The sequence below is a fragment of the Lepidothrix coronata genome, unplaced genomic scaffold (genome assembly GCF_001604755.1).
Source record: "Lepidothrix coronata isolate B3197 unplaced genomic scaffold, Lepidothrix_coronata-1.0 Scaffold37, whole genome shotgun sequence".
Lineage (NCBI taxonomy): Eukaryota > Metazoa > Chordata > Aves > Passeriformes > Pipridae > Lepidothrix > Lepidothrix coronata.
The window spans coordinates 6,351,851-6,374,064 of NW_016690217.1; the positions used below are offsets into that span (position 1 = coordinate 6,351,851).

The 22,214-nt window shown below is 38.4% G+C and overlaps 1 long non-coding RNA gene across 6 annotated transcripts in view; it reads right to left on the minus strand.

The window, feature by feature from the left end:
• Positions 1 to 5,323: 5,323 nt before the first annotated feature.
• LOC108496191 overlaps positions 5,324 to 22,214 on the minus strand; it is a 133,317-nt gene continuing 116,426 nt past the window's right edge. For 5 of the 6 annotated variants that reach the window (XR_001874382.1, XR_001874377.1, XR_001874381.1 and 2 more), the window contains 4 exons: positions 16,049 to 16,265; positions 9,717 to 9,855; positions 9,465 to 9,624; positions 5,324 to 7,764 (listed from right to left, as the gene is read on the minus strand). This is a non-coding gene — a long non-coding RNA (uncharacterized LOC108496191). Of the gene's footprint in view, positions 7,765 to 8,446; positions 9,625 to 9,716; positions 9,856 to 16,048; positions 16,266 to 22,214 lie in introns of all 6 variants that reach the window. The other variant, XR_001874379.1, reaches the window with a different exon arrangement.

The following is a 22,214-nucleotide window of genomic DNA, read 5'->3' on the forward strand; positions in this document are numbered from 1 at the left end:
CAAAAGTGGTATTTTTACCTAAAAACTTCTTTGCTCTCTTGTCTAAATATGGATGTGGCAACAGCTACATGCAAAGGAAAGCTGGTATTGCATGAATTGCATGCAGCTTTGCATATTATAGGAAACTGGAAATCCATCTCTGCCTGGATTTCTCTATATCTTTGCCAGAGCACAAGTGGTATTTCCTACTTTCTCGAGTTTTTTTTTCATCCAGTTATTTGCATATTCAGGTTATTTGCATCTTCCCAAGCTAACTAACAGCAATCGAGTAGTTGGCAAAAAAAATATGTGTGCTCCTCTCATTTTAATTATCTTGAAGTGAGACATCCAATTTAAGCAAACTGTTAAGTTGGCTGTGTAGCACCCAGGTGATACATGATCCCACCTCTTTGAATTTTGACTTCTGGGGGTGCCTCTCTCTAACTGATAATGCCTAACTCTTAGACAACTCAAATCAGTACAGATTTATCCTAGCATTAGAGTCTAAACTCTATTAACTATGTCTGCAAATATGCAAATGTGGGGATGTTACTCGAACTCTGAAATGTAAAAAAAAAAGTGTATAACTTCTTTATTTCCAGGTCTAAAAACCTGAGTTTATATAACGTAAGACCACATGTAAATATACACACGTGCTTTTGCTGTCATTCATGCACTTCTGTATAAACTTATCATTTAGTAATACCTACATGTACACACACAGACAGATGTAGGGGGAGGTAATGAAAAATCTAACAGGTTTAAATGTTTTAAATGTCTGCCTTAAAATGATAAACATAGGACCCTGACCTCTGTTAACTATTACTGGAATTTCCTTCATTTTCCCTTCCAAAGTATGTAGTGTGTAGCTGAGTGGCTTATATCCACTTGATAGGTGACCAGGTAAACAATCCACTCAATTGGAGTGAATAATAAAAACTAATAAAAAAAATAATGACAAAAAGACATGTTGGTTTGGGTTTTGCTTGCTTATTTCTGGTAAGGGTATAGAATCAGTTATAAGACAATATGGTCCTTTGTGTATTTTTTTCCTTTTGTTTTACTGGATGTTCAAGAAAATCCTAGGAGTGGAAAGTACCTTCAAACATCCTTTGTGAAAGACTTGAGCTCAGGCTGATGGCTACGGGTGGGTCTGACCCCCCAAATATGGCTTCACTTCAGCCCCTGCTCAACAGGCTGGTGTTGCAGTACTGGCTTGCTGCTCATAGATATCTTCTTGTGGCATAATGGAGCTAAATATGGAATAATTTATTTCTTCATTGGGTTAATTAATCTGTGTTGTCCTCATTGGTGTCAAAGCCTGAGCTGGCATCTCTAAGTTTATTCAGGTTATCTCTGTTCTGCACCCACTGCCCTCATTCTCATGAGTTACTGGTCTCTTCTCTCATGGCTTCATCAGTGCTATACAAAGTGCAATCTGAGTGCAAAAACCTCTCATTCTGATTGCAAAGAAAGTGACATTTACTATACATGGAGGTAACTGTCAAAGAGAAATTATTGTTTCAGTGCTAAATTGCAATTACAAATGCTGTTGATTTCCCCTACTTTCCATTTCTGCTTAAGGTTTTGGGAGAAGAGAGATTTAGAAGATCATGCCTCATCAAATTCAAATTTTTCACAAGAGAGCACATGAAATCTAATGGTGTCAAAATCTCAAAGGAAGCCTCAGTTGGGTTAACTCTGCTACACAAAGGTATAAAGAAAGTATAGGAGCTGGCAGATGTCAGAGAAGTGCAATTTGACAAAACCAAGAGAATGAAGGACCAGAAAGAGAAAACTGATAAATAGTAAGAATACATTGGATAGGTGCATAGACAGTAGGTTCAGCACAGACTGATGGAGATTATTTCTCACAGTCTGTACTTTGCTATGGTACTTCTTATTGAGTAGTATTGTGTAAGTTAAAAATACCTTTCAATTATGGAGAAAATTCACTGGGGAGGAAAAAAAATCCCCCCCCGGCTCTATTACATGCAAATATGTAACCTTTTGTTCAGGCTGTTCCTCAACCACAAGATGCTGTACAATTAGTACACATTTGCCCATTTCTTATGCTGTTTCCTATATACTGCTATTGACCTTGGTTGGAGATAGGATAAAAGGCCAGATAGACCTTGGATATGACACATAAGAAGCTCTTGTCATGTTCTTAAGGCACAAAGCGTGTTCAGAAGTCACCAGGGACACCACATGTCTGGAAAGTCTTCTGTAAGTACAGTTGTAGTGAGGCAGAAAACAAAGGGATGGTTTGATTCACGGCTCAGGGAGTAAAATCATACCTTAATGACACACCAGTAGAAGAGTTTAGTTTATTTTTCAGTCATTAGTTGGCTGAAAGCAGTTGTCATGGTTATTCTAGCTACTGTGGGAAAAGAGCAGGTTAGGGAATATTTGAGTTAATTTACCTCTTGTATGAAAACAGTCTGAGAAGGCTGGGGTTGTTCAGCCTGGAGAAGAGAAGGCTTTGGCGAGGCCTTAGAGCCCCGCTACAAGAGAGCTGGAGAGGGACTTCTGACAAGGATGTGGAGTGATAGGACAAGAGGGAATGGAATCAAATTGATTTAGATTAGGAATTGGGAAGAAATTATTTACTGTCTTAACTGTAAGGGTGGTGAGGCACTTGTGCAGGTTGCCCAGAGAAGCTATGGATGTCCCATTTCTGGGAGTGTTCAAGGTCAGGTTGGACGGGGCTTTGAGCAACCTCATCTAGTTGAACGTGTCTCTGCCCACAACATGGAGGTAGTAAGTAGATGATTTAGGTTCCTTCTGACCCAAACCATTCTATGACTCTAATTGTTTTTAAGTCACCAAGGTTGATGAATTTCACCTTTGAGGTAGTAGGCAGCTGGCTGAAACAATTTATCTGTGATCTTGGAGGAGTCAAGGAGGACAGGTATTTTTGACTTCTATCCAGTTCAGATATCAACATTCGCCATTTCTTGTTAACAAAACCTTTAAAGTAGAGCAGAAGCTGTGATCTCACTGCAGGATCCAGCAGAAGACAAAACTGGGTTGCACAGAGAGAATTTAAGCTTTCAAAACCCAAACAGAAATGTGGGGGGAGGGGAAGTGGACGTCACAGAGGCCGCTTTTTTTTAATAGTCCTTTTTAAAGTTTTTCATGTTTCTGCTTTCTTCTCTCTAATGAATTTGCCTCCCTCCATTACTCATCCTTCTGACTTTCTGTATTTAGTTCAATGTATAGCATCCATGCAGCACCATGAGACATGCAGAAAAAAGTTTATGTTTTTTTGTCAGAGTGGTGACAAATGTAGAAGAATGTCAAGAAACAATTAAAGGATTGTATAAAACTGAGAATAACAACAACAACAATAATAATAATAATAGAAAGGACTAGCATTTGTTTTTTATTTAAGATATCTGATTGACACCAATTAATGGTAATAAGATTGACACAAAACCAAACTCTTTCCAGCAGCATAGTCAATTCCAATGTGATTAGATATCTATGATTTCTTGCTCTTTCAATAATAATTGGGCCAAAGATTGAATTCTGTACATTGCATGCTGCGATTTAGGAGCTGAAATGAACATTGAACAGTGTCAGGCACTGAGTCTATGCATTGACATGCAAAGCCACTCAGACAGCCTGCTTCTTTTAAAAAAAAATCAATATTGACAGTTGGAGTATTAGCATATTGGCACTTTATAAGTAAACTATTCTACAGTTGCTGTCAGCAGGCAAAAGTGTAAAGATCCAACTGATGTGAGACATGGTTAAACTGCAGCTCTGTGCTGTTTAAACAAAACTTTTTCATCAATCTTAAGACTGGCTGCAGTTGTTTTAATATTAATAAGCAGATTCAAGTCTTATGTTCTTAATGTTTAGGCTGAAGGAAGCGCCATTTTTCTGAGCATTTTGCTATGCAAATTACATAGGAACATTTTCATGATATTAGGTAATTCAGTATTAGATTTATTTGCAATTCCAAGTGGAATGGTGACGTTTGAGCTGAATGCAATTCTGAAAATCAGCACTAATGCTCTGCTGGGTTTATAGTTTCCTACATACTCTAAGCAATCAAACAGTTCTGCAAATGTACTCTTTAACGAGTACCTCCAGAATGCCACTTCATTAAACATCTTCTTGGTGTTTGTTACATTTTCCACTTCATATTGCTACATTTAGTTGTGAAATGACCTCTTGTAGCAGTGAAAATTTATTAACTCTTCAACCCAATGTCACACAGATGAAAATAAAAGTCAAAAGGGAAATACAAAAATGCATGTTTTTTTTTCTTTGCACATTTTTGGATATTGGTGGCACTGCCTTCATCCTCCTAGGATGACAATTAGTGTTGTAGGTCCATTTCTCTTCTGGCTTTCTGTTAAGTAACGTGGGACTAATTTTGCCCTCAAATACTGTATGCATACACTTAAGGTCCAAATTTTGTGCTTTTTGCCATTTTACTTTCTATTGTGCAATATCCATTACAAATCTGAAGCCAGATTTACCTATCCCATGAATTATTACCAAACAAGAACGTTTAAATGAGTTCCCATGTAAGATGCTCTGAAGAGACTTGATGTATTAGAGTAACAATTCAGTTCTTGTTCTTCTCACTTCTAAAGTGGAAGCAAGACTCAGCAGCCCTTTAGCCAGCACAGTTGATTCCTTGCTCAGCACTGTGTTCCCATTAACTCAAGCGTTTAGAGGTTAGAGAAAAGACTTGTAGTTAATGGGGAGTAGGGTGGTTGTCCATGAGCAGATTTTCCTCTTTTCCAGATGGTTACCTGCAGTTTGTCTGATATCAACACTTCATTGTATGGAAATGTAGCTGGACCTGCAGCTAAATACACCTTGCCCAGTGCACCAACAGTTAGTCCCACTCTATTAATTTAGGGGAAGAAAGCAAAGCTATCATGATGATATCCACTGGAAGTCTAAGCTGCTGCACTCCTCTCTGATGGTCACTGAGCGGAGTTTAGCTCTGCCCTATCCGTAAAGAAGCAATGCCTCAAGTACCTTGTTTCCACTATTGCCACTATGCAGGTTTAAGCACTCTCTCCAGAACAGTTCGGAACACTGAAATAAATCCACAGCTCTCAAAGCCATTTATTCTATAACAGCGATGAATGTGTTATGGTCATATATTGTGTGGCCCAAACGTTTAAAAAAATTTTATTTAAAATTAAGTACTGTGTGCTATTTTAATTCTACTATCACTATAGGATGGTGCTGCACAGACCTTTAGACTTTAGCCATCACCATAATACCCAGATTAAAATGATCAAGATCAAAAAGAGAAGCCTCTTTGTCAGCTTAACTTTCTGAAAGGTCTAGAAATGGCAATTTAAAATAGTTGAAATATTTTATTAAAAGTCCAACCAAAGAGATACATTTAAGCAACATGAACTCTTCATTTTAAAAAGAGATATATATTAATTATATCAAATGTTGAGTTGTACTGGTGGAAAAAGTGTTCTGAACAGATAGGAGAACATGGCATGAAAAATAATCAGGCACTGTTAGACACATACAGAGAACTAATCTCACCACTCCATTTTATAATCTTTGTTTCAAGCAATATCAACAAAGATTTTGTCTGCAAAGGATCTACAGGATTTCTAAAAGACTAAATTCTATTTTTATAATATGAATGTAAAATAGCAATAAAAGTACAAGTAAAATGAAATTGGCTTAAGATTTTTTTCACTGAATTTTATCTTCTCTAATATATTGCTAAGAACAAGGAAAAAAAGGAGTAAATCTTTTGAGAAAGCAATAATTTGATAGCCAAGATGAAGATAGTTCTCTAAGAAATTTTTAAAGAATTAAATATACATAACCACATTTCATAGAAACAAACTGGTTTTTAGGTTTAGGATATAATTTATAAATATTACAAAATAGAAAAGTCATGTTTTGGGTACTGATCATAGCTTTTCCCCATTGCTTTCCATTGCAAAATTATGACTGACTATAAATTGACCTGTTTCTGAAATTTATGTGCTTAGAATGAACAAATGTCATTAACTTATTTGTCTATTGTAGTCCATGGTGGCGAAAGCAGGTACAAAAGTGAGTAGAAATTTAATAGAAAATCTGCATTTCCAATATATAGTGCAATAAGGAAATAATGAAAGGGACCAGATAAAAGTTACTGAGAGTCAGATTTTGGTGGTGCCTCCTCTCAAAGACTGTTCTTATCCCATGTACTGTCCAAAAGCAGAACTGTCCCCGTCCCCAAAGCAGTGCAAACTGCACATCTCACTATATAGTTTTCCCACAATTACTGTTTTCAGAATATTCCACAATGCAGATAAAGACACTTTTCTTTTTGTTGCTAACATATGTTGTTTCCAAAGCACCCAGAATTGTAGATTCTCAAGAATCAGTAATTCATCTTAAATGCTTTTATGGAATGCAGCTAAAAAACATCATCTGCAAAACAAAATAAAACAAACAAACATAAAAACAAGTTAGCATTAACTCTATTACAAAATAAATAACATAAACTACTCCTCTCCACAGAAGTCAAACAAAATAATCCATGATGTAAGTGTTACCTTTCTGAACTCACTTTCCACTTCGGATACTAAGAGAAGCAAAAGAAAAAGGATTAGTTCTAAGATGTGGAAAACATTATCTAATGGTTGTGACAATCCCATTTTTTCGTATGTTCTCACTTATATAGATACTTTAAAAAAAGATGTACAAAATAGGGTGGAAGTGAACTACGTTTTCATTCCTCTTTTTTTTTTTTTTGTAAGAGCAAAAAGAGGAGAATCCAGAATGGCAAACTTTGACCCTGGTGCCATCCACTGAATTCTCCACTTAATTTTTTATTCAGAAATTAATTTAATTGAAATATATTTCTGAATGGGAGGTGTCTACGTGAAATTATATAGTAGCTTTTGCAGAATTAATGGCCTCTTTCATTGCAATTGTGGAACATCATGCAATTCTCAGCACAGATCAAGTACATCAATTTGGGCTTTCTTAGCAGCTCTGTAGCAGGAGGTAGCCAGTGGTCAGACCTGCAGGCGGCACAACTCATAGACCTAGCAGAATGTTTCTCTCTCAGGCTGCTCCATGGAGCAGGGATACCTCAGTATTCATGGAACCTTCTTAATGATGTATTTGACACAGCCTGCTGAAAGTTTGAAGGCATAATTATGGTCCTCTTCAAATTCAGTTAAAATTGAGTTCTTCTTGGAACTGCTCTGAGACTATTCCATCTTCCTGACATGGGGGCCAGTCTTTGCTGGCTACCCACTATTGTACATCACACCCATCAGTCCCTCAGGAAAAGGAGGCAAGAAGAGCTTCCCTCTAATCCAGAGACTGAAAGTGAAACCTGTTTTCTCTTGATCTTCCATTCTTTCACACCATGTTGATAGTCCTGTGATTTACTTTTCCTAAATTCTTTTTAGGATCTGGAAGTTCTCCAGTAGCAGGGTTTTAGTGGAAAATATTCTCTCTGCCCACCTTACACAGCTGTGGTGCAGGTTTATACCATCTTGAATATTTTGGGTATTTTTGTCTTAGGAGGGAAAGAAAATAAAATCCACAGCCCCAAAACTGCATGACTTTTTGAGTAGCTTAGGCTCCAGTGAACCATAGAGAATAGGTAGGATTTGTCTTGGAATTGTCCAGATGGTCTCAGTTAGACAGCAGAATGTATTTCTTCTTTATAGGTTGTCCCACTACACTTCTAGTAAAGAGCTTGAAAACAGGATTGAGCCAAAACTTTTTAGTTTATCTTGATTCCAGGAGCCACAACCTTTTTGTGATTCTCATCTGAAATAAGAAATCAGCATAGTTGGGTATCTGAAAATGTCAGTGACCCCAGCCTAGGCTCCTTGCTCATTACAGAACATAAAACCAGCTAAGGTCTTACTGGTTTTGAGTTTAATTCTATGGCAAACTGACAACAATTTTCACTTTCTAATACCTGTCTCCTGTAAAGTAACAGTTCTTATCCTTACACAGTGTATACTTACTTGCAAACATCATTTATACCAGGCTATGGAAAGTAAGCATTTAATTCTCAGCAGTTTTTAGAATGCCATTACAGATTGTATTTGAATTTATATATTACACAAAGAGTAATTACATGAATTATGTTCATGTAAAGCAATGATGATGATGATGATGGTGATAAGATCAAGCAGAAGATGTGTGAACGTAAATGCTTGCTCCTTTATTTTTAAACATCAGATGAGCTAAATGGAAGCTCTAGTATCTTTTGGGGATCATTTTGTTAACTCAATATAAATAATTCTTTATGTTTTATTGTCCATTTGGAGATACAGTATATCACAGTCAGATGTTCTTCACAGTGCTGATATTACAGCAGCACTGATATCGTCACTTTATTGGTAACTAATTAAGAAACACATTAGGTAAGATGTCTTTAAAATGCAAAAGCAAGAGAATGTTTAAAAGTTAGTTGGTCTCATCAAGCCTTGTAGGTACTTACCTTGTCTGTTCTCAAGTCTAGTGCAGCACAGTAGACTTCAATATTTTAATACTTAAAGAGGGCTTGTGATACAGGTGGCGACAGACTTTTTAATAGGCCCTGTAGTGACAGCATGGGGGGAAATGGTTTTAAGCTACAAAAAGATGGGTTGCAGACTAGACAAAAGGAAGACTTTTTTTTTATGATGAGGGTGGTAAGGCCCTGGCATAGGTTGCCTGGAGAGGTGGTGAGTGACTCATCCCTGAAAACATTCAAGATTAGGTTAGACAGGGCTCCGAGCAACCTGATCGAATGTCAAATGTCCCAGGTCATTGCAGGGTAGTTGGACTAGATGACCTTTAAAGGTCCAAACCATTCTATGATCTGCAGCCTCTTGGGCTTTCTCACCTTTGCCCATCTCATAAAATCTTCAAGAAGATATAGGCTGGACTGGATGTGGCACTCTACAGTGCATGGACATGATGCAAAAACCAGCAGAGGAGTCAGAGGTACCTCCTATCTGTTCTTTGCTGTATTTTCTTCGGTAATTCAATGGGAGCATAGTAAACACAGGCTTACATCACACCTTTACCTTCCTGAGATTTATCCCTTCCTGCAGCCGCTCGGGACATGCCCTAACCCTGATGCCCCAGGGTGTGAGACCCTCTGAAGCCCACAGCATCTGTCCTCTGTATAAAGTACTTCAGATTTTCTGAGCTGGGAAGGGAGAGGCTGCAAGTTGGGCAGTAGATGAAGAAGGAGGAAGGGCTCAACAGTGAAATGTGTGTCAGAAGTGAGGTCAAATCTCAGCTGCTGTGATTCCTTCACATAAAATCCAAATGAGAGAAGAGGAGGGAAGAGGTAGGGCACCACCAGGGCCTTTCTATATGTGATGTAGGAAGAAAATTCACATTATTTGGCACCAGCTGTGCTAGGCATAGCCCAAAGTCAAGCTTTGCGTGCTGAGACTCAAAAACACTTTGGAGGTGGGGATTGATAGGATGGCTGCATCACAGTATGTCCAAGTAAGATATGGTACCTGTTGCTTTAATAAAAAAGCACAGAGGAAATTGTAGAAAACAGCAAGAACAAGCTCTTGAACAGGGTCAGTAGGTCTTCTGCCATAAACCTTCCTCAACAATTTGGCTCCATGACGTGGAGGAAAAGCAGTGTTTCAGTCCAAGCTGTGATGAATAGACCTAGTTGGAAGGAGTTACAATGGTTACAATACATTATAAAATCATTTGTAATTTATAAGAAGAAGAAAAGATCAAGGATTCATTCCACTAACCTCAAACAATTTATTGATATTAAATCATATTAAGTCCCTGTTATTTTCTTGTATTTGGCATTTTCTTCTGGATGTTGATTCTGCTCTGCTTTGGCCTCCTGCCAAATGTACATCAAGTCAGTTCCAAACGCCATCTCCCCTATAAAATATGAAGTGAAATAATTATATTTCAGAACAGTGTATAGAAAAAAATATGGGCAGGTGTAGGGTAAACCCATAGCTTTAAACAGATATATCACATGAACTGTTTGATTAGACCATGTATAAATAATAGGTTCATCTATACAATTCACACACATGGGACATAAAGATAGCTCAGGGACCTCAGTAACCTGTTTGTTGTGAGTCTGAGAGACAAATTCTTATACATCTGCTTAGCCTCATATTTATTTTCAGACTAATGCAAATAACGTCTTCATGTCATGTAACTATTGTCAGAGAGAGATAAATCAAGAAAAACTCCACTGAACTTAGACCTAGTCACAGCTGTAAGAACAGGAGCATGCTTGCATATTTAGGTATATATTGCATTCAGGATTAAGCTATAAAATTCCCAGAGTGGTTACATTTTTTATTTAAGATTTTTTAAAAGCCTTTTGGTTCATTATAATCTCTAATTAGTATCTGGAGAAAGAGTCACACACTCTTCTCTAAGAAAAATTCTTTTTGATTTAGTAAGAAAAATAAGATATTTTGGCAAAAGGTTCTTACAGGAGTAAAATACAACCAAGAAAAATGCATTTCACTATGCTTCATGTTCAGCACGAAGACCCATTCCACAGGAAACTCTCACTAAAACAATCCATATATCAGGTTTAGTAAAACACAATTCATTGATTTTAAGTTACCCACAAGAGAAGGAAAAGAGTAAAAAAATAAAACAGATTAAAAGGGATAAAGAAAGAAAGAAGAAAGAGAGAAGGAGAGACAAAAAAAGGAAAAAAAAAAGGTTACTGACAAGATTCGGTGATTCACATGGTGCCAGCTGGAGAGGGAGAAGAGAAGAGGGAGACTGCATGGAGTCTTGTGTATTTATAGAGTTCAGTTTTCCCTCCCAGGCAGGATATCACACAGCATGTACGGGATGGACAAAGGATTAGACCCAGCCAACATGGGTTTAGGAAGGGCAGGTCCTGTCTGACCAATCTGATCTCCTTTTATGATCAGGTGACCCGCCTGGTGGATAAGGGGAAGGCTGTGGATGTGGTCTATCTGGACTTCAGCAAAGTCTTTGACACCGTCTCCCATAGCATTCTTCTGAAAAAGCTGGCAGCCCATGGTTTGGACAAGGCTGGGTTAAGAACTGGCTGATGGCTGGGCCCAGAGAGTGGTGGTGAACGGGGCTGCATCCAGTTGGTGGCTGGTCACCAGTAGTGTCCCCTGGGGATCGATCAGTGTTGGGTCCAGTTCTGTTTAATATCTTTATTGATTATTTAGATGAGAATACCATTAGCAAATTTGCAGATGACACCGAGTTGGGGGAGAGTGTTGGTCTGCTAGAAGGCAGGAGGGCTCTGCAGAGGGACCTGGATAGGTTGGAGAGTTGGGCTGATTCCAGCGGGATGAGGTTCAACAAGGCCAAGTGCTGGGTCCTGCACTTTGGCCACAACAACTCCCTGCAGCGCTACAGGCTGGGCACAGAGTGGCTGGAGAGCAGCCAGGCAGAGAGGGACCTGGGAGTTTGGATTGACAGGAATCTGAACATGAGCCAGCAGTGTGCCCAGGTGGCCAAGAAGGCCAAGGGCATCCTGGCCTGGATCAGGAACAATGTGGCCATCAGGACCAGGGAAGCGATTCTTCCCCTATACTAACCAGTGGTGAGGCCACATCTGGAGTGCTGTGTCCAGCTCTGGGCCCCTCAGTTCAGGAAGGATATTGAGGTGCTGGAGCAGGTCCAGAGAAGAGCAACGAGGCTGGTGAAGGGACTCGAGCACAAGTCCTATGAGGAGAGGCTGAGGGAGCTGGGGTTGTTTATCCTGGAGAAGAGGAGGCTCAGGCAAGACCTCATCACTCTCTACAACTCCCTGAAAGGAGGTTGTAGCCAGGTGGGGGTTGGTCTCTTCTCCCAGACAACTGTGAGTAAGACATGGGCATGGTCCTAAGCTCTGCCAGGGGAGGTTCAGATTAGATATTAGGAAGAAATTCTTTACAGAGAGGGTAATCAGGCATTGGAATGGACTGCCCAGGGAAGTGGTGGATTCTCCATCCCTGGAGGTTTTTAAGATGAAACTGGATGTGGCACTTAGTGACATGGTCTAGTAACCACAGTGGTCTTGGATCAAGGGTTGGACTTGATGATCTCAGAGGTCTTTTCCAGCCCTCTTTATTCTATGATTCTATATCCAGTTAGTGCTTTCCAGGCCAGAGTGAGTTGTGCTGTAGCCAGTCCCAGGCTTCAAGGGCGTAGTGTGGGTGGGTTACCAGGCTGCTCTGCCTTGACCGACAGTCTGGCGGCAGGGCCTGCAGCTCTGCCTGTGCTCTGTGTGGGCAGCAGGCCTTGCCCTCCAGCTCTGCCCTGTGCCCTCAGCACAGGCCTTATGTGCAGGTTTTGCCATGTTCCTGCAGGTCCAGGCCCAGCCCTTCCTCACATGCACACACACACTCACGGTGAGGTGGTTTCAACCCATATCAACAATTCAGTGAGATTCGGATCCAGGATCTCACAGTATACCAATATCATTAACTATTTCGCTGAGTTTCTTCTAGGGGCAATGTTGGGTCTCACAGTCCCCAGGTGTTTTATTGACTCTTCAGAAGTTAATCAATGAGTTGGATGTATTCTGCAAGCTTTATAATTCACTGTATTTTAGACTTACTATTGTAAAATAGTATTACGAGTTAATATTCAGAATACATTCAGAAGATACGCAAATAAAGCATTAAGAGCTTTAGAGTTGGCTTATTGATGAAAGTACTACTAATTAAACCAATTAAGAACACATTAAATCTCATAAGAGGGCCAAGTCAGCTTAATTTTTTTTGTGAGTAAATGGGTCACATCATTCAGCAATATCAATACTAATTGATTAATATGTTCTACAAATGCACAGGAAATAGCAGAAGGCAGGAATCCGATAATTTTAAAATGAGACTGGTGAAAAATGGTCTTAGCTGAGATGGTTTTAGCTTCCTAATTTTAATCAGCTAAATTAAAACATTTTATCCTATCACCTGTAAGTAATATAATTAATATGTGCAAATTAACTAAAATCTCCTATATCCTAATTGACTGAGTCCAATCCTTATCCTTTTGCACTGAAAACTTCTGTAATACCATCAGACACATTAAAAACATAGCAAAGCACCTTGAAATATTTTCTATATCTGTCCCTACAAAATGTAACTTTAGTATAACAAAAATAGCTTTTAAAAAAAGGAAAAAATTAGTTACAAATTTAAAAATTGCTTTCTTGATGAAATTCTGTGTATAACATGATCAAAAAGAGAATACGAACAGAGCAGAAATTTTGGAAAATGTTACGAGAAAAAAACTGTTGACTCCCTCAAAGGCAGGGAGACCCTGCAGAGAAACCTTGACAAATTAGAGGACTGCTGAATCACCAACCATATGAATTTCAACAAGGGCAGGTGCTGGATTCTACACCTGGGACAGGGCAACCTCAAATGTACATATGGACTGGGAAATCAGAAGCTGGAAAGCAGTGCCGTGGAAAGGACCTGGGGTCCTGGCCAATGGCCAGTTCAATATGAGTCAGCAGTGCCCTGGAAGCCAGGAGGGCCAACCATGTCCTGGGGGGCATCAGGCACAGCATTGCCAGCTGGGCAAGGGAGGGGATTGTCCTGCTCTGCCCTGCGCTGGAGTGGCCAGTTTGCACTGCAGTTTTGGGCACCACAATATAAGAATGTCATTAAGCTATTACAGAGCATCCAAAGGAGGGCCATAAGGATGGTAAACGGACTGGAGGGGAAGCTGTATAAGGAGTGGCTGAGATCATTTGGTCTATTCAGCCTGGAGAAGAGACTGAGGGGAGATCTCATTGTGGTCTTGGGCTTCCTCATCAGGAGAATATGAGAGGCAGGTACTGATCTCTTCTCTCTGATGACCAGTGACAGGACTCAAGGAAATGGCATGAAGCTGAGTCAGGCGAGGTTTAGGCTGGATATTAGGAAAAGGTTTTTCACCCAGGGGGTGGTTGGGCACTGGAACAGGCTCCCCAGGGAAGTGATCACAGCACCAAGCCTGATAGAGTTCAAGAAGTGTTTGGACAACACTCTCAAGCACATGGTGTGATTCCTGGGATGTCCTTTTCAGGGCCAGGAGCTGGACTTTTGATGAACTTTGTGGGTTTCTTCTAACTCAGTATATTCAATGATTTTATTACTTTTGTCTGTGAAACACCCTGGTGACTGGTATCCTGAGGGAACAAGCAGTAAAAATATTTTGATGAGAACTCTAGGCCATGCTACAGATTTTCCATAATTATTATTTTCTGAACTTTGTTCACATTACTAATCAAAAATTAAGGTTTATTACCCAATTCTCTATCTTTGTCGCTCCCACTGCCCTTCCTCATTTTTAGACAATACAAAGAAAAAATTTACAGTATTCTATGTACAGAAGGGCTGAACTTTTTCCTATTCCTGCATTTGGATTATAGTTCCTAAAGCTACTCTATCCTTCTGTGTGCCTACATGCGGAAATAAGTTACAAATAGGGATGTCTTTTTACTTACTTTTTCTTAAAATATGTTTAATTTTCAAGTATTTTTGAGACATCTAGTTTAAATTCTAGTTGGTGACTTATTTCACCATGTCTTAATTTGCTGCCTGCTTTCTGGTGGGTTTACTGCCTGTATTTTAATCTACCGTTGCATAAAAATATTTACAAACTATCATTTACTATCGTTGTGCAACTACACTAAAGATATCTGACTTCAGCCTGCAGAAATATAGCTGATAAAATCACCAATTCTTGCAGCTGAACTTGCTAATAAATTAAGTCTTTTTAGAAAAAAATCACTGAAAATATACCTGCAGCATGTGCCAAAAAGTTCTGGGTAATTCATTTATGATATGACAGATTTTGAAATATCTCAGCTCAGCTATAGGAAAGAAACAATTTCCCCAACTGTTAATCATAGAGTTGTGGAACGGTTTGGGTTGGAAGTGGCACAGAAAATCATCTGGCTCCAACCCTCCCGCCATGAGTGGGGACACTTTCCACTAGACCAGGTTGCTCAGAGCACTGTCCAACCGGGCCTTGAACTTCAGGTGCACTGCACACTCTGTACCAACTAAGAAAAGGTACACAGATGCCTATTAAAGTGAAAACAAAACTAGGAAAGCAGATATCATCATAGCTACTTTTTGTAAAGCTGCTTCTGGCTTTGTTAACAAGCTCTGTGTTGTTCATCTGTCTTCTTTATAACCTGAAAAATAATCTTAAAATTTTGTTTAACCAGAATCCAAAACCATATGCACTCAAGAGACAGGTTTTCTCAGATTGGATTTAAAAATATCTTATTTTTCTATTACCCTTGGAAGGAAAACCTCCAAGGGTTGATGATCACCATGGCCAACCTATTTTTGGCCATTCCTGAATGTTTTAAAGGATCTCTGCATGCAGAGCCAGGAAAACCATGACGCATGTGCTCAGAGGATTAATCAGCATTTTACACAGTTCGGACAAACTCCAGTAGGGGACCTTACTAACGTGTCAAGTGAGACAAATTGCTATGGTCTCCAGCAGGCTGTAATATTCCTTACCTGTCTCTAAGTGGCAAGTAGGTATAGTGTTATTTGTCGTTGTCGGGACGGGCACCACACTGGGATTTCACGCAGAAAAGCCTTTATTTCATACAAACATGGCCAATTTATAGTCTTTTTCTAGCCAGCGTGTTTCATTACTATTGGTGTCTCTACTACATAAACATGTCAAGATTGGCTGCTCTGTAGCTTCTGCAAACTCAGGGTGACTCAGCAAACAGTTTGGGCTCTCTGGCTATCACAGCTGCCCCGCAGCTCTATCCTCCCTGTCCACCCTCTTATCTTCAATATTTACATTCTTTCACAACTTCACAGCTGCAATGGCTCAAATTCAGGGCCCAAGCTGCCCACAGCTCATTGTCTCCCACTCATTCCCTGCAGTCCCCCTCCCCCAAAAGGCACACTATTCTCTAAAACTGTAAAAATTGAATAAATTTCTCCGAGTCTCTTCCATCTGTCTGAATTCTGGTCAATTAGCATAAAGGAGGGAAATATCCCCATAGTATTACCAGGTTGCTCTTAAACTGAGTGGGTTGGGTCATCAGAAATGAATGATTAATGAAACTACCTGCCTTAGAAATTTATGCTATTGTATAAATACTTACGTGCTAGTATGAGGGTGAGCAACACTGTCCAAAGGGGATCAATCCCATTTTTATCTCCTTGTGTTATGGGGATTGCAGAGCTCTCTCTTTGGCTAGGTCTTATTTTTTATTTTTCCTTTTTTTTTTTTTTTTAGGAGTTTTCTCTGACATTTCTGTACAACAGCTTCTTAGAATTATTTCGAAGATGGCAGAACAGTGATGGTGTACAAAGTCTGACCTGAAAAAAGAGAAGAATATTGCAAAGAGGAGTCTCTGCACTAGATGGATAGAAGTTTGGCATGAACATCAAAGATAGAATCCTGAAAAATATTGTTTCTTCTAATAACAAAGATGTAACACTGTAAAGTTAGCCTGAAAATAGACTTATTCAGTCTTCCACTCCTTTTTGTGCTGAAAATTCAAATTATTTTCACTTAGATGAGTGCTGTTATCACAAGGCTCTTTCTGACCTTGCAGACTGAGTAAATGCTAACTCAAACAGCAAAAAGAATAATTTTATCCCCTCCCTACCCTCCAAATTCACAACTTCATTTATGTGTGTACGTAGGCACACAACTTCATTTATGTGTGTACATAAGCATATAGATGAACAAGAGGTGTGGAAGAAATTCCGTCACCCTAAAGTATGAGGATCAAAATCACTCAACAGAAGACCAAAACTTGTGTGTTTCTTCCATCTGAGGAGCAAATACTTCCCAAAACAGCTATTTAACAAAGCCACTTTGTTCATACAGATATGTTTTGTTTATGCAGAGATGTTCAGTTACAATGTGTACAGTATGGGATAGAAAATAGGAAAAAACCACATTATATTTATTACCTTTTTTTGAAAAAAAAAAAAAAAAAAGACCCCAAACCTAGTTTATTTTGCTGTTATTCTGAAAAGCCAGCTAGTGGATATTGGGGTGTTTTCTGTATAATTTCCAGAGCTGCCACACCCTGAACCCATTTTTTTAATATACAGTGGTGGGCTGGTCTCAGCTAAGGGTTACTAATTTTTTCAGGAGCTCACCTCTAATTTTAGTGAATCAACTGATGGATGCGTGTAACACTCAATATTAAACCAGAAACTTTCTTTATCCTGTAATCAGAATATAGGTAATGTATTAGTCTTGTACATTAGATATTAGCCTAAATACTAGCATTTCTCGAAAACACAATATGTTTGGAGGACACCTGATACATTAAATCAAAATCTTTTGTCATTTAAATCTTTGAATACTGAGAGACCTCTGCTAGAATTTGGCCATGTTAGAGGAAGATAAATTTTCTTCTGGAACCTTCTTGCTCCATTGCTAAATTCTTCCTTTATTGCATAGATTTTCTAGCATAGAATTAATTTGATTTAACTTTTCAAGGTGCTTTTCTAAACCTTAAAATTGCACAACCTTTCTCAAGGCAAAGGTAATGCAATCAAGAGCAATAGTAAGAAAACCTGTGGCTTATAAAGAATTCATTTTAAGTCCAAATTCCACCACATACACATAATTTGCATCTCCATCATATCAGTCTAACATATCAGTGGTACAGCAAACACAAATGCACTGAGGGAATGCATGGATTTATAAATATAAATAGGCAACTACATTACTAATCCACTGGATCATATAACATTCCTAATCAAAGCATTTGACATGAGAACAAAAAATATAAAATAACCTGTAACACCTTACAAGAAAAGATAAAAATTACAGTATGATCCAATTTAATACCCTCTAAAACAGATATTCTTAACAATCCAGGCTTGATGCTGACAAACTCCATGATGAACTGCAAAGTTTTCTCTTTCCGTGTAAGTTCACCATTCAGCACTATTTACAATCAATGGAGGAAACTAATGAAAACATTGAAATAGCACAGATATATTACCATGAACAAATATCATAAACTCTATGTTTTATCTTTCGAAAAGCTTCTGCTCTTTAATAAGATTTAGCCCCTTACTTTTAATCTCATATTGCAGGAGCAAGAAAATACCCGGTTCTGCTCTTGCATGTTGAAGTGTTGTCATGGATACACAAGCGTGGTCCATCACTTCCACCAGTAAATAAACAAGATTCTCAGAGTGCTTGACAGGATTTACTAGCTCTGTCACATTGTTAGCTGCACAGGGCTGCACATAAGCAAATGGCTTGTAGATTTAGAATATCCAGGGCAGCATGGGGCATACACACATGATATCACAGAATCACAGAATATTTAGAGTTGGAAGGGACATATTTTCCTTTAGAAAAATCAAAGGGCAAATATTATGCTGTATAACTTTACTCTCCTCACTTTTTACATTAGTTAATCTTTTCCTTTTCTTTTTCAAAAGACATTTATAGATTATACAAGGGATGATTCTCTAATGTGACAGGCAACCTGCTAAATGCTTAAACAAATGAGTAACATCTTTACATATATGAATAAAATGCTGTTTATTCCTCTTTTAGAAGAAAGGTTGTTTTAATGTGTCACCTTACTGTTTGGTGGTATTGCCATAGTCTTTACTGCAACAAAGTCCTCTCTCAAACCAGAGAGTGCAAAAATAAGTTCAGTCTTACCAGTACACCTGTCAACAGTTACAACAGGCTTGACTTGATTCTAACAAATCAGCATCTTATGTTGATGAAGGAATGTAGATTAAATGCCTTAATCTTCTGTTTCAAGAAGTAAAAGCACAGATAGTTAAGAATTCTATCTTTAGCATGGATTTGTTTTCCCCCCTGCTCTGTGACTTCTTTACTTACAAAACTTACACTGAACTCATCAGTTGCCTTCAGATGGAGAAAGTGCTCTATCTGTTCTTTTATTTTTGGCTCAAAGGTGGTTCGTTTCCGTGAGGATTAGGGAATAATCCTCATGGATCTGAGCAAAATCACTTTACCTTCAAGCGCACATATGTTTCTGCTAAGCTCAGGAGTGTCCAACATCTCCACCAAGAGTGGGTACCAAGTTTCTAGCAAACAGAATTCTTCACAGCATATGAAATTTACTTTCAAAAAATATTTTGCCATTAGCACTCAACTGCTACTGTATTTACTGAAAGCAATTACAGGGAAGAAAAGAGCCCAGGGAAAACAGATTGATATGGTGAATGGACATTTGTGGCTCTGGCTCTTTGCTTATATCAGTTGCCCTTTGCTACTTAAGAGACAGTATTGCAAATCCCATATGTCTTGTGTGTAACAGCCACGTGGGCTCCTTTGGGCACAGATATCTCTCCTCTGCTTGACAAGTACTCGGCACACTGGGACACTCAAGGAAATAAACAAAAACTCATAACAATTAGTGCAGTCTTTTATCTCTTTCCAGTCCACATACAGGCTAGGGGATCACATTCAACTCTTTCAATCCACGTGGATCTGGAAAATACAAATATCTTAAGTTGCTAATCTATGTGTTTAAACACTCAAAGCTCCATTTAAAGCAAAAGAAAAAAAACCAACTGGTTAAGGCAGCCACAGTGTGCTTCCAGGAGAAACATCAGCAAATATTGATTTGTTAATTTATTCCAAAATTAAAGCTGAAATCATTACCTTTTTTTTCTTTTTTTTTTCTTTCTTTTTATTTCTTTTTTTTTTTTTTAAGTGAAAGAAAAGAACAGGAGAAAACAGATCAGTGTGTCTTCCAAGACAGAAAAAAGCATAAAGATACCTCTCAGAAATCTACCTTCTTAGATTACTGCTTTTCAGGCCCAAATACAGAAAAGATTTCCATTCTTTGCAAAATAACGCTACAGTCAGTGAGCAGGCACCACTCCTCCTCTCTCAGACAGCACATACAGTCTACAAAGCCGCACTTTCAACTACGTACCCAGTGCTGAGAGAGTTAATTTAAATTTGATAACAAATGGCTCTGCTTTTGAAATGAATGTAGCCTGGCAACTTCAACTGAGAACCCTTCATAGGGCCTCAATTATGTATGCAGCTTCTTTGAGAAATAGTTTCACACATCTGACCCAAGGCCCAAGATACTGTTGCCATGAAATAAGACTGTATATAGGAAAGGGTTCATTTCTGTAAAATCTCCTCATTTCTCTACTACCGCCATCCCGGTAGGTGCACATGTTAAAAGACCAAACAAAATTACTTATTTTGGACTGGTTTTTTGCATTTCATTTATTGTCTCATCCACTACCATCTGAATACAAATTTAACACATTTTTGTATCAGCATTTAACCTGTATGCTCGGGTTTGTTTTTTTTAGGAATTTCCAGTCACTCTGCCCAGCTATGCTGATCAAAACTGCCATGTGAAACCGAGACAAACAATGGGTTAAATACCCACACCATTTTATTTTATTTTTTCCCTCTCTCCCCTCAAAATGGCTGTCTTTATCTGTATGCACACAGCAATAGCAAATGTTCCTCTGTTATTGTACAACCAAATTGATGTGTCAAGTATTCATATGCTAATGGAGGTACAGTTTCTCACTTTTTCACAGATAAATTGCAAGGATTGTTACACACAGTGAAACACAAGAATAAACAGCTTTTATTTCAGATGTGATAAGTTACTTTCCATTCAAAAAACATGTAACACATGCTACTGACCATTATTGGTTTTATTCATTGCCAGTTTGCCTTCTGTTTTTCTCTCTTAGAATGGCTAGAAAATATTTAGCAGATACAGCAAAACTTGATACAAATAATTTAATTTATTTTGCTTTGCACTTTCATGACATGAAGTTAATTTTTGCTCAGTTATCACCAGTAATGCAAGTCATGCAATGGGGACAGTCATTGTCCCCTCTGGAGCATTCGTAATTTTTTAAAGGTTGCAATAGATGAGATTTGGAGATTGGGATATTTCTGTTCATGCGTTAACAAAATATGCCATCGTATGCATGCCCAGAACCCATTATTTAGGAATATTACTGGTAAAAGATTCCCTACATATAACACAAAGCATGAACAGAAGAAAATAATAGCCAACACCTTTTTGTTCTGTTGAAAGATCAATATCTATTCAAAACCCAAAAATATTAGAAGTTAAGGATGATAATTTGTGTTTTGTACCTGAAGTAAAATAGGACTGTTTTCAAAGGCCATATTTTATAAATATCGAAAAAGTATTTGGCACAGGTAAAACAAACTCATTTATTAAGCAAAAACTATTTTTTAAAAGCATGAAAGTGGGTTTACATTTCTAGTAACTGAAGATGTGTGGGTTTATGTAACATAGTCAAGGATTATATCTGTGTCCTTGATTTAGATATGACAAGAGATTTACATAATTACGTTGTTACACAGTGAAATCATAAATGCAAGGAAATTCTGAGTTAAATACATAAGTCCAGATGGAGCCCTTAATTTAATTAGCCATTGGCAGATATCTGTGCCACCCCATTGAAGTCCATTTTAAGTCAGTGCAGCCAGTCCAGAGAGGAGAGTGATGTAAGCTGCAAATAATTGCCATGTCTGGGAGTTGTGTATGTTGGGACTATTCCTTGCCTTTGTGGAGGTAGAAGGTAAAATATGAATGCCAGCTAAGTGCTCACAACATCAGGTCACTGCAGACATACAGTAAGAAATTAGACAGTGCAGAAAATAAGATTCTCCCAATGTAGCATCAGCTCATCTGTAACATGTCATCCTGCATATTTATGGCATACATTTAGCCAAAGACTAATTCTACATTGGATAATTTCTTTGAAATACAAAACAGTTTAAATTCTCTCCATATATAACATGTACAAGCAACCACTTGCTGTGAGTTTGTGCCGTAAAGCTTGAATTATAAAATACATGAGCTCTCTTATTTTAAATGTGCCCCATTAGGATTGCACTGATCTTGGGGATCAGGTACTTCATGAAGGAAGTTGGAGGTTGGGGATGTAGTTGATTGGTGTGGTAATTGAAAAAGGATGTTGTATGTAATACTTCAGGAGAAAATATTATATTCACAGTCTCGAAAGCTAAAAAGTCACAAGAGAAATTAGGATGAAAGCCTTTGCTGACCAGTTGACATGTAAGCCACTCCTCTGCTTCATAGCTAAGTGAACATCTTCCTCACAAAAGATCAGTACCCAGTTAGCATCCTCAAAAATAAAATGTATGCTTGTGGAAAAATGCACAGGCACATTCAGTTCTCCGAAAGTACAGACTATCAGAGTTAGCTCTCCTGCTCTGTGTGCCCACACTGTCCATTTTATAAAGGCTCTGATGTTGATGATGTCCTC